The sequence below is a fragment of the Anoplolepis gracilipes genome, chromosome 11, assembly GCF_047496725.1.
Source record: "Anoplolepis gracilipes chromosome 11, ASM4749672v1, whole genome shotgun sequence".
Lineage (NCBI taxonomy): Eukaryota > Metazoa > Arthropoda > Insecta > Hymenoptera > Formicidae > Anoplolepis > Anoplolepis gracilipes.
In genome coordinates, this window is record NC_132980.1 from 6,554,944 (window position 1) to 6,568,710 (window position 13,767).

Below are 13,767 nucleotides of genomic sequence, written 5' to 3' on the forward strand. Positions count from 1 at the left end.
TACTTAATTTATTTTATAAATATATAATTTTTAATTTTTTGCTTTTCGTGTATTTTTCTCGTCTCGTCTTCTTTTCTTATTAAATAAATGTAATTTGAATAGCCAACAGTGTACGTATAATTCTGTGATATGTAAAATGTAGCATTTCTATGTATCTATTGCATTGAATATAATTAATAAAAAAGAAACGTATTTTTATCAGTTTTATAAACAGTTATGTAAAACGTTAAAACGTTAACAAATCTAATATAGATTTTATTAAAGTTGTATAACTAAAATTCTCTTGTTCATTCCCAATAATAAATACTATTTCTAAAATAATACATCAATTTTATTATTTTAAAGTTCTTCAATTTATATATATGTGTGACTTTTTCATCAATTAAATAAATTTCTCCTTTTTTCATAAAAAAATTCTTCTTTTCCTCTAGAATAAAAAAAATAGCGAGTACGAGTAAAAAAGTAGATTTACGGAGTGAGAAACAATTTATCGATACCTTAATAAATTCAAGATTGTTGTTAATCTCGTGACTAATAGTTAAACTTTTTTCGTCATCATTAATCGCATGCTCGACCAAGTCTCGTCTGACTTGGTGAGAAATTCCAAGTGGATTAATACCTTGAGGCGTCTCATAAGGTACGAAACAACAAGGAGGCGAGGGCGAAGAATTTGCATGCCGGGCGTTTAACTTCTCGGCATCCGCACATTAGATAAACAGTAGCCTATCCGCAACGTACTGGCCTTGGGGCTGTCTTGACGCGTGGCTAATTGCGTTTTCCAGGTGCAGACTCCGGGACTTTGGAAAACCCCGACCCAGCTCCTCTTCCTCCTTCTCCTCCTCTCGGGAGGAACTATAGCGAGAACGACAAATACTCCATACGAGAAGCAAGCCCGTGTGCGATGCCGAGTCGTGTTACTTAGCGTGAGTAATTTGAATTTTCCAGAAAACACTTTGATCGCGTAGCGTTGCAGGAACGAAGCTGCTTGTCTCGAGTGTCGCGATATTAAAAATTATTATTAAAATAATCGCGAACAAACATTCCCTTTTGGCCGAAGAAAATAAATAAATTTTGACATCGCTCGATGAAGAATGTTTCAATAAATGTTGATAAGATTACGTCTGCGAACTCATCAAGGATTTAGAAATTTAGGATCTTGTCCCATTATTATGTTCAATTTCTTTGCTTGCTTACTTTGTTGTATGAAGTGACAATCGGGTAATTCTGATAATACTTTTTTTTTATTTTGAAAATCTTTCCATTTATTGTCGCTTTGATACTTCTAAAATAATGCCACAATCTTAGTAAAGACCTTCAAAGTAACCAAGCAAAGACACTGAATACATTAACGTGAGAGGCAAAATCCAAAATTTCTAGGATCTTGACGAGTTCGCAGACTTCACTTTCAGTATTTACTAAGGCATTCTTTATCGATTGTTATCAAAGTTTACTTCTCTTTGGCCGGACAAAGGAAACCGATCCCTCGTCAAACATGCACGTGCGCGCGAGTTTCGAAGATATCGAAGGCGCCCTTGTTGGAAGGCTACTAAAGCACTAAATTTCATTTGCAAATTCGAAGATTAATACCGGCTGCACCTGCCGGCGGTGTGTGTCTCTGTGTATGCGTGCGTGCGTACATGCGTGTGTGCGGTGCGCGCGTGCGAGACGATCGATTATTTCGGGCTCGTAAATTTCCGACCTTAAGCAGAAACGCGGGCGCGAGGGAGAGTAACGCAGTTAATTTTACGAATAGATTGCGCGCCCGCGGTACTATACTCCGTAAATCCCGCACTTACTTCCCAGCATCTGCGTCAGATTACGCGCCGGAATATTAAAGCGTCTCGCTGGCTCCTCCGCTTCGCTAAGTCGACTTGACCGGTAAGCTCTGACGCGGAAATCAGGACGGATAGGGGGGCGGGGGGGCGGGGGGGGGTAGCGTGCAGCGCGTTAACGACGACGAGAAACGACGGCTCGAATCTCGGCTGAGTTGGACGGCGATGGCCCTTTCGCGTTTCGTAAACATCGTAAACTGCGAATCATTGGAAGTGACAGGCAGGCGGCCTGACTGTTCACGAAGAACTCCGACGTCGCGACGTTGATAGCCCTTAACTTTGCGCATGCTAATGCGACATCCACCGGCGTGGCAGCGGAGAAAGGGGAGGGAGGGGAGGGAGAGGGTGGTAAAGAGAGCCCAGCCGTCCCCTGACAACGCCGCAGCTACTTCCCCATGATTCTCGCGGACGGAACAATGAGTATCCGGAGAAACAATGGTACCGGGAAAGATGGTACAACGGGCGGAATCGTACCTTGTTAAGGAAACGGACGATGATATCTTATCATATCGCTCCGACGTTCTTTCGCCGTCAAATCGACATTGTCGAAGTAGCAAATTTCAAGCGCGAATGATGAGAGAAAGAAAAGTGAAAAAGCGAAAAAGATATTTTATTGTTTTCAAAGATATATTTGGTATTTTTCATTATTTTTTAGATTTACAACATATTAATTCTCAAACATTAGAAAGGTCTCTGTTTAAACCGGTAAAAAATAACTGCAATGTGGCTAAAGTTTATTTACAGACAAACTATTCGAATTTTCAGAAAAATGACTCTGATGATTAAGACACATTGTCTGAGATTGCTTTCAGACATCCAGATTTAAAAAATCAGGCCAAAATTAAATTCTTAGGCAATTTTTTATAGTGCGAGTTTATCATTATTTTGAAGAAATTTAATTAAGCGTAATTTCGCGCGAAATTGTGGAAATCGAAACGTTCGTCATCGATAACATAATGCACACATGTATATCGGAGGCCGATCTCACTGTAAAAAGCCACAGTAATTGCAAAGTGTCTAAAGTTTTCTTAGAGACATACTGTCTAAATTTTCAGAAAAATGACTCTGATGATTAAGACACATTGTCTGAGATTGCTTTCAGACATCCAGATTTCAAAAATCAGGCCAAAATTAAATTCTTAGGCAATTTTTTATAGTGCGAGTTTATCATTATTTTGAAGAAATTTAATTAAGCGTAATTTCGCGCGAAATTGTGGAAATCGAAACGTTCGTCATCGATAACATAATGCACACATGTATATCGGAGGCCGATCTCACTGTAAAAAGCGACATGTGCATTACGCGTGTATTGTTACGTTGGAGACGTATCGCGTCTGGGTTGGTATTGTTTTCACGGTGGCTGCGGCCAACAAGGGACTGGATGTCCGTGCACGCATGTACGGAAAAATAATGTTGACCATTTCCATAAAGTTCATCTCGCGTGCTGCGCCTGCCAGAGAGAAGACGATACCGGCTGCCATCGCGGGACGCTATCTGAGTACAAACTCAAACTAGGGAGAAGGGTGAAACATAGAGAGAGGGAAGAGGACGAGAGTCTGAAATAACAGTCGAGTGTACTCGACGATGTAGCGTACAGAGAGGGTGGAGAAACGCCGCACTATATCGTTTTTCCCACGTACCTGCCAAAAGTTTATCTCGAGTTACGAAGTGGATAGGACGTCGTCGAAGAAAACTCATTGAGAAAGAGCGGAATCAAATGTCCCTCCGCCCACAACTTTCCCCTCCCCGCTTTAATCTCGTTCTCGCTTTCATTTTCTCAATCGCTTTAATTTTTCTCATTACGAGCGTGATATCATTTAAACGAGCCGGCTTGTGATGATCGCTCGCTTGTCCGACAGTTTTGATTGCGGGGCACTTCAATCGCGGCTCCAAAAGGCTTTTTAGAGCGCGCGGTGAAGGCTATAAAGAGATTTAAAAAAGGAATAAATAATAGAAGAAAAATAATTACATATCTATATACGAGAAAGCGTATATAATTTACATACTTATATAATTTCTACTCTTTTTTTTTAATAATTCTTTTTTTCCATTTAATGTTATTAAAAAAATATTATTAACGAAATTTAATTTATGTTATGGATTTTTCATTATGTAATTCTGTCACGACGACTCGAAAAGAAGCCATTTACAACGCCGGTTTAACCGCGCTCGATAACAAAGAGACATTGTTACAGCTCCTCTCCCCAAACTGAATTCGAACCGCGAACAACCGCTTGCCGGATGTTGCGAGCCGAAGCATAATTGGCTAAATAAGCGCATAAGCCCGCGGCTTAACTTGCACTCAAGAACTCGTTTCGCATTTACGCGCTTCGCTCGCCGGGCTTGGCTCGCCCGGGGAGGGATTCGGAATTTCGGAATTGCGGCGCACGCCCGGCGTATACAAGGTGTCTCCCTCGTCTATGAATCAATTTCAAGCTAACGATAATTTAACTGACAATCGCGCTGCCTTCTCTCTCTCTCTCTCTCTCTCTCTCCCTAGCGAGCGAGTTTGCATTCATCATCAAGTTCGTCGCGAATATATTTTTTTTTAACTCTAAATGTCAAAAAAATTCCACCACAACGTAAGATATCCAAATAAAGAAACTTTATGAACCCACGTAATCTTCTGACTTATCAATTTTATAATTCAAGAACCTGCGAATTATTTTTCTTACCAGGATAATAATATCGAATCGAATCAACTTCCCCCCCCCTCCCCCCTCGCCCAGAAATTCGTAGACAGAGAAATGCGCGGGAAAGCCGGGACACCCTATCGATACCGCACGCACGAGACTACGATCGGGGTGAGCGTCTCGTGCATTCGCGTGTACGTATGTACATATACATACATATATCTGAAATTGGCGAAATTGACGTGCCTGGCATTTGGAGGGGCAGTGTAAATATTATGCATATCGCGGTACACAAGCGCGAAGAGTAGGGAGGGAGGGAGGGGGGGGGGATTGGGAAGGACTATCGGTGTGGGCAAGGGGAATGCGCCACCGGATGGATATCGACCGACCTTCCTCGTTTCGACGACACCAGGGACCCGAAGTTCTCTGTCGGCACTTAAGTGCGCTAATAACCGGAGTGCTCTCGCGTTCCATTTGGGAATGCCGCTATTCCGCTCGACAAATAGTATCCGCGTGTGCCCTCCTCCTTTTCTCTCTCTCTCTCTTTCTCTCTCTCTCTACACATTTCTCCTAGTAGTAGCTTTTCTCTTTTCTTTTTTTCTCTTGCTTTCTTTTCCTCTGGTATAAGCGGGTGATGCGAGAATACCGAGGGGGTGAGGATACCGCAGTGTGCGAAATGATTGTTCTGGAGCAACGCGTGTTTCTCGATCACAGAAGCTTGTAAAAAAATTCCCTTGAAATTCCCCTCCAGATAGTTTTGTTCAAAATTGTAGGTAAATAGAATATTAAAAAAATTTGGTTGACGCTACTTTTTCTCTAAAATAAGTTTTTTGCTGTGCGTGTTTTCTAATGCTCTTCACTGATACGAAGAACAAACTGAACAACTTTCGTAAGAGAAGCATTTTTCATTTGCATAAAATTTCATTTTTTCTATCATTAAAAATCGTAAAGAATATGCACTGCATATTTTGTTAAGATAAATATAAATAAAAAATATATATTTTAAACGCGTAATTTGGCTGGCTGACTGTTTATAATATGATAGCAAAATGATGAAAGAGAGAACTTTTGAAAAAATTCCATAATAAAATTCTTGAGAATTCCAGAATATAAAAGAAATTCTGAAAATTCCAGGTTTTCCCAGGGAAAAAGTGGACATCCTGGATCATTTTGAAAATGACGTTTTCAGCCACTTAATCACAGATTCGCTTCCGCGGGACCATGTTTCTTCTTGCATTATATTATTATTCGACGCATTATTTCATTTCATGTACAATAAATTATATGATAAATCACGTGGGATATGATTTTGCAAAGCATGCGGTTCGAAACGAGTTTATTCTTGAAGCGCGTGTGCTCCACGAGCGGAATACACACGCGGACAAAATTAATTATCGAGTTTCATATGCAGTAGGATACAACTGTGATATTACCTGACCCGGGAACCCACCTGATTTCTCGGGTCGAAAACCCGATCTCATCGGCTTCGGGGGAAGCACGTACTTCGAAATGCGCAGGCAGGTAACGACGCGATTTCTGCACGGAAATGTCTGGTCTCATCCTTCGTTTCCACGAATAGATTCGACGATAGATATTGCAATAAACGCCTTTAGCCTTAATTACCGGGCGACATAACAGTAAAGACAAGAGTACGACCCGATAAATACAAGCGGAGTAAATGGCTCTCTGCGACTCGAAAATTGAACACACCCTCAACAGAACACGTAATCGCTAAAAGATGTCCAGGTTGTATATCTACGTAATTATATCAACGTTAGAAGCGGACATTCCTGTACGTATTTCAGTCAGAATCCAACTCCAATCTGTTTTTAGTTAAGCTTCCTCGAAGCGAGTAAAATTGACACATGTGTGGAAAAAACTCTACTAGACATATTTAAAAAAAAAAAAAAAAATTAAATAGTATAGAATTAAAAAGAGTATAATATGTAATTAAATCAATTACTTGCACAATTTAAAAGTAATTCTTGCGCCTCATTATCCATTGCGGTTCGACGTGGGAGAAGGATGAGGGAGGGAACTCTCTCTCGTAATACGAGTATGGAATTGTCTCGGGTAAATCGACTTGGCATTAATTATGTGCACGTTATAGCTATAGTTTGAGAAAATGAAATTCACCGTTAATAAATGTCGTATATACCGTAATTAAAGTCACGCCAGTGCGGCGACGTGACGCGAATATATTATATGAGCATGCGAGTATAATCTAGACTCCACCAGTATTATAAACGTATTATAAAATTGAAGCTCGTTATATAGATTAATTGAACGAGTATGATTGCCTTTCATGCCGGACCGTCACGAATATATTCACGTCCTTTCGTAGCTCTGTTCCGGATTACATCACGCGCTCATAAAAATCAAGGCAAGGAACAAACTGAATCCGGTTTATTCGTGTGGGAATTAAAACGCGCGCGGTCACGAGATATCTGCAGAGATTTATTCTTTAACGACTCGACTCTTTATAATTTGACATTCGTGGAAAAAAAGAAAAAGCAAAAAATGACGTATTTTGACTGTAAATTTTGCGTCTCGCTTTTTTTTTTTTTTCCTCAAATGCGATTTTAATGCACATTTTAATTACCGAAACTTTTTTTTATCAATAACATTGATAAAAAAAAGTCTCGGTAATTAAAACGTGCATTAAAATCGTATTTGAGGAAAAAAATTCTAAACTCTTTGAAAAGAAATTGGTACTAGTATAATCAAAACTATCGAGTTTTTGCAATACACTATCTCAATGTTACTCTCGAGGCTATTTTTTTTTTTTTTCTGCCTCAATATCGAATCGAGTTGAGTCACGTCCGTGAATTTACAGGCCACAAAAATGTCGAAACGACTGTCGGTGATATGCCTTTATTTCCGCCGCAGCGAAATCGAGAACATCTTCGAGCTGTTCGAAATAAACCTGCTTCGAGAATAAACGCCTTTGATTTTGGATGAGCTAACCCACGTTACTCTGTCGCTGTTCAAAATATGACACGGTTATGCACAGTGTGCTATTTGGCTGGGTTCCTAAATGTTATCAGCATGTATTCGCACACACGTGGCCGAGTATAGAGAAACGTACGTGCTGGTCCGATGCACATCGATTAGTACCGGCACAACACAACGAGCGAGATAAGCGTAAAATAAGAATACTAAAGTTTGAAAAAAATAGAAAAAATATTAAAAAATTGTGAGTAATATAATAAAATAATACAACTAATAACAGAGTAGCTACTGAAATCTTGTAAAAGAATTCCCTAAAAATTCCCTGATCTTCCAGGTATTTTTGTTCAAAATTGCAGGTAAAGAGAATATACTTTTAAGATTTTTTCGTGCAATTTTCTAAAATAAGTTTTTTATCGCACGTATTGTCTAATGCTGTTTTTTACTTATATGAAGGAAGAATGTAAACGAAATGTAAGTTTCAAGTTCTAGATTTACAAACGTACTGAATAGCTTTCGTTCACAATTAGATAAAAATTTTCAATACATTTTTCCTTTTTTAACGCTAAAAATTAAAATAAAGAATATGTATACTTTAAAATAAATCGCACATTTAATATTTTATTAAGACATTGAATGTATGTATAAACAAAGATAAATATTTATTGCATTTATAATATATTTTAAACACATAATTCATAACTTTGCTTATCAGCAGATTGCTTCAGACAGTAAATTTATCAGTAAGAGTAAAATGATCAGAGAATTCTTTTTAATTCCGTGAGAATTCTCTGATTTCTCCAGGTCCAAAAAAATTTCCTAACAATTCTAGATTTTCCAAATTTTTCCAGAGAATAGATACTTCGTAATAAATTGTACAACGAGTTACAAAATATTTCTAAAATATGTATACGCGCGCATGTTGAATATACATTCATTGTTGTCGTAAAAATGTCAGTACACAGGAATTATAAAAAAGTAAAATAATATGCTAATTACATGTCACGTTTCATATCACAAGGGTATCGGAGGAGATCGTGATTACGACCGCGACTATATATAATGTATAATGTAATAATGCTTGCGGAATAGGCACTGTTACTAATGCCAAGGTCGGAATTTGCGCGCGCGTTGGCCTAGGTTAGGCATAAACCGGGACTTTTATTAGCTGCATGCTTTCCTCGTGAAGCAGACACGCGCGGGAGATTTCCCGCATGTCAGACCCGTCGGCGCCGGTAAATTGTGCCGTATCTTCGCAACCCCCGTCAACGAGAGGGGAAACCCCAGAGTTAATATACGGGCCGCGTGAGAGGAAACGGGCTCGAGTGATTCACGACGCGATACCGCCCGATGATACGCGCGATTATTTCAGTGGCCGAGACGAATTAATGTCTCGCGAGGAAGACGAGGGATGTGTGTTCGCGAATCGAGGGGCAATTTCTCGGAATCTCTGTATAGGATCGCGTGTCAGTGGGACGGGGTGTGCTCCTGGAGAAGGAACGGGGGAGGATATGACGGCGACCCTTAACGGACCCGAAGAAAACGCAGACGCGCGGTTGTTATCGAGCGCGGAAGTGGAAGTCTTCGCGAGACGAGCTATCCGATTTCGCAGTTTCGGATTGGCAGCTTTGGCGCCGATATTGTGTACCCGGGGAAATTGACTGCAGGATCGCGAGGGAGAAAGAAAGAGGGAATGTTTGCCGGGGACACGTCACAGGAAACGCGCGATCGATCGATCGCGTTACACTGCAATTATTCGTAGACGTGAACCTGTAGGACTGCAAATAATTTGATTGAACATTTACGTCTCTGCAATTAAGCCAATAACAGCGAGATGACTTATTACAAATCCGTTTACAACAATTAAAAGGTATTTCGCAAGCGAATCGCCAAGTCTGACGATTGGCGCGCATGGAAAAGGCAAGCTGTCTAAAGCGATAAAAAGCACTTGTAGGAAGATAAAGGGAGAGGAAAAGGCGGGGGTTACACGAGTGAGTTAGAAGCGGCAAACATTCGATACATTTCCCGCGCAATCTCGGGGATCCAGTGTTTGCGCGTATGACCATTTGTCACCTTACTCCGAACGGCCTTTTTACGCGCGCGTTTCAGCAGGGATTTCCGCGATAATAGAGGAAGAGAAAAGAGAGACACCAACGCACCGCGCGAATAAAGGATTCCAGCTCTGGATAAGAGATGGCGATTTGAAAAAGAGAGAGAGAGAGAGGAGGGGGGGGGGAAAGAGGGAAAAAAGAACGGCGAGGTGAATTTCCCCGAGGCTACAACCCCGCTTGAACGTTACCAGGCGAAATTGGCTTCGTAAAGTCGATCGCCGCGGAATGTTCATACAGGTTGCGCGTTCAGTATCGCCAGCGAGAGTTTTCCGCCGAATTTATAATCCCCGCGTGCGAGAGCTTTCAAACGTGACGGTCGACAGTAGCGGCAATAAGAGAGTGTGTGTGTGTGTGCGAGAAAAAAAAGCACAACAAATTCTTCGCGAGGATTACGTCGCGCGCGAGCAGTGTTTTCATTGGTGCGATTTTTGTCCTTATTACGTCTGTGATGAATAATTTCATCGATTATACGGTCGAGTGAAAATAAAGAAACTCTATGATCGATACAAATTGCGAACCCAGATTTTAACGGGTTGAAAGGGTGAACGACCGATAAAGTCTATATGTATTTTTGCGTCGTATATATGTGTATAATATATAAAAAAAAAACAAATATTTATACATATACTTTATACCAAAAAATGATCACAAACAGTTGTATAACTTTATTAATTATTAATTATTAAATATTAAATAATTGTAAAAATTATTTTATTTTTGTCTTTGAAGATTTCGATTTTTTTTTTTTTTTTTGCATGACAAGAGAAACACACAAGCATTCTTCAAATATTTTTTCAAATACTTTCATAAGATATTTGATAGTTATTTTCAGCGCATACACATGTCACGCGCGTCACATTAGTCAACTCGGATATGCTATATTTTTAATCTTTGAAGAAAAAAAACTTGGTGAAGATAAGATTAATGATCGGGACAGATTGTGAGCGCATGTATCATCGTGTAGAAAAATAGGCGGTGACAGGCCGAGCCCATCAATGTGGTTTTGCGTTAAGAATCGCGAGAAATCGATCATATGTCGGCAGCTGCGGCGAAAAACATCGATAAAACTCGCGCGCGACATTACGCTTTTCCTTTTCACGTTTCTTATCATTTTCTTCTTTGTTATCTCTTCGCGGAACTAATTAAACTGACTAATTACAATTATAAAATGATATCGATAAGATTGGATTTCGCTGAAAAATATTTTCCTTCCAATTTTTTCTTTTCCCAATAAAATAAAAAAAAAAAAAAAAAAAAAAAAAGAGTACGCTCGCATCCATTATCGAGCGCTCAATGGATTATTGAAAACAAACAGCGACTCGAAAGCAAAATATTGTCGTAATTTTACCGCGCCCGTAGCAGCTCGTGTAACGAACGAGAAATACGCGCGCGTAATTTACCTTCTCTTTCGCCGGTAAATGTCGATAAACGATGCGAGGTACATATCTCGCCCAACTATCCGTTTTGCGTAACTCTTGGTTTCCGGATTGGCGTTACCGTAAAGTCCAGAGTGCTATGCTATTGTTCTTTCTTTCTCCGTCTTTGTCTTCCTCCGTCCGAGTCATCTCGAAGAAACTTTCGGTCAGTTCTAAGTTCGAACCAAACCTATTCGTCGAACGTTAAACGGAAACTCGAACAGGTTGTCCAAGAGTTTTTCTATCTTTTCTTCATTTACGTGTTCGAAGCTATTATTCGTACTGTCTTATGAAAGTAATTTATATAATAAACAAATAACTTGAAATTCAAAATTGCATGCGAGCAAGAAATTTTCAGCAATTCTTCACTCGCGTTATATAATTCCTTAATATTCTTCAAAATTCTTATATATAACAATAATTCTTTACTTGTCTTATAATTAAAAAAAAAAAAGTAATTATAACGTATACTTTTTTTATAGAAATAGTAATTTGGACTTGAAAGGATTAAAAAATAGAAAGGCGTATTATGTTTGTGTTTTATATCGTCACATTTCTTGCAATTGATTATCGTGAGACTCGTTTCTGCTCGAATCTTTCTCTACGATTTACCGAAAAATACGAATTATTATAAAAAATGTTTGCGAGTTTCCCGATATCGCGTCGACGCGCACGGCTAATGCTATCGTTTTTTTTTTTTTACCGTCGAAATAAAAGGCGGAAAAAGGCCGAAGGTGTATATCCCTCAACGTCGTCGGGCGTCAAGCGAGCTCGTGTCAACGTACATAAACGCCGCAGCATGGAAGAGACATTAGGAGCGAAAATTCAGGGACAGGAAAGAAATTTTTCCCAACGCTCTTACGGAAATTAAAGTTTTGACAGGTGGCGTAATAAGAGCGAGATAAACTCCCGTCGCCGATTCAATAACAACTAATTGACATATTGTATTCGCAAAGAATTCACAGATGATGCGTAAAACGAAAATACAAGTTTTATATGAAAAGTATTTAGAAAAATATATATATTTGTTATAAAAAAATCAATGATATAAAATATTATAAATAATGCGAAATAAATATAAAATGATATAAATGATATAAAATAAATACATATGTTATGAAACATTATATGCAATAGAAAATTCACAAAGTACTAAAGATTAAAGTGGATAAAAGTATAAGGTACATACATACACGAACGTGTAATCGATTTTATTCATCGCGAAATTGGTGACACCTGTTTCGAGAAAACAAGCAGTGACACCCATATCGATTTCGCGCTATCAACCTTTTTCTCTGCGTTTCCTGCGTTTCCACCAACTTATTCGAACTTTGCTCCGGCGAGATATCGGTTTTTGGAGGGGGGCGGGAGGTGACGCGCTAGGATAAACCGGAGGTACTATTCTTGTAACTGGCAATCTCGGGGAAACTTCTGGCTAGTATGAAACTCGTTTCTCCGCTTGTATTACGACCACTTGTCCTCTCTGACATCTCCGTCCGTGATCGGACGACAAGTTCGTTAGATATTATCGCAGGTAATATCGTCGCCTTAACGCACGAAAGAACAATGATTGTGTTTATCGCATCGAATATATAAATTATTGTGTCATTAAAAAAAAAAAAAAAATCTGCATATTTTTTTTTAAGCTTCCTTTCCGATTCGGTGCACTAATTGTTAGGTATTGTATGGTAAAATGTAGGATTAGATTAACTGTATATATATCGGGAAAATTTTTGGAGCGTGTATTTCTAGATATTGCAATGGTCGATTAAAAAATTGTAGTTTACTTGGAAGCGAGACGTAAAATCGTCTCATTATCACTAGCGTATTATTATTGATATCGGATTTGCTTAATCACAGCAGAGCTCGATCAATGCGAGTTTTCGTCCCTCTCTCTCTCTCTCTCTCTCTCCCTCTCTCTATCAATTCTAATGGTACTGCAACGAAGGATAGGTTCCAACAAGCGCGACGATAATAACCATAAAGTTAGGTCGGCGCGAAGGCGAATATTTACGGGTTCTGGCACAGCTGATCGCACACAGCGAGTTTCACAGATCCTAAAATATCCCGCCAAAGTGAAACGGCTCTCTTACACAAGCGCGAAAAATATTCAATATACTATTAATTAATTTTACAGGTTGAATAATTTTTCCAGCATTCATTAGCATCTGTTGCTCGCTCGTAAAAAATATAATCACCCCGCCCGGTTAATAATCGACATCAACGCGTGTCGCTATCGAATCTTTATAGCCAAAGGTCGATCTCTCATCTTCGCGCTTCATCTCTAGAATTAATGATCGGATCAATGGCTCTTAAGCCGAAGGGAGGAGGAAGAAAGAGAGTCCGAAGGCGCTGAACCGCGATCGTGTGTGAACCGACGAGGGTATAAGGATAGGAGAATCGCGGTGGGCACTGTACATCGCGCAGGAGCTAACAAATTGCATTCTCGCGTTAAAGGACCGAGAGAGGGACCCTCGCTGGAATTATTGAACCCGGCAACGTCGGATCGATACCTCCTTTCCCGACTCGTCGTCGCGCGGATGACGAAAACCCGTGCTGCCCTTTGTCAGGAGCCGCGGCTCAGGAGGTCCGCTCTCCTTCGAGAAGGGCGCCGCGCGTCTTCGTCTTCAAGGCAAACGTCCTTGTCCGCGGTGGCAACTGCAGCTGCCGCGACCGCGAGGCGGTTCCCGCCGCCTTTGATAAAACAGTGCCGCGGAGCCGCCGGCTTCGAAGATGCCGTTGTACCATGAATGCGTACCGTGAACCGATAACCGGGTTGTCGTCGATTGATTACGCTCCGATAGTAAAATCATCCGTCATCGTCGGC

The 13,767-nt window shown here is 40.0% G+C and overlaps 2 protein-coding genes across 5 annotated transcripts in view; one reads left to right on the plus strand and one right to left on the minus strand.

Moving 5' to 3' along the window:
• LOC140671418 (SET and MYND domain-containing protein 4) overlaps positions 1-13,767 on the minus strand; it is a 115,872-nt gene that overhangs the window by 94,644 nt on the left and 7,461 nt on the right. The gene's annotated exons all lie outside the window — the stretch shown is intronic.
• Positions 1-13,767, plus strand: part of LOC140671419 (growth factor receptor-bound protein 14) — a 273,947-nt gene that overhangs the window by 37,033 nt on the left and 223,147 nt on the right. The window contains exon 2 of one of the 2 annotated variants that reach the window (XM_072902695.1): positions 783-923. The exons of the other annotated variant lie outside the window; for it this stretch is intronic. The gene's annotated coding sequence lies outside the window, so the exon portion shown is untranslated. The remainder of the gene's footprint in view (positions 1-782; positions 924-13,767) is intronic. 2 annotated transcript variants of the gene reach the window in all.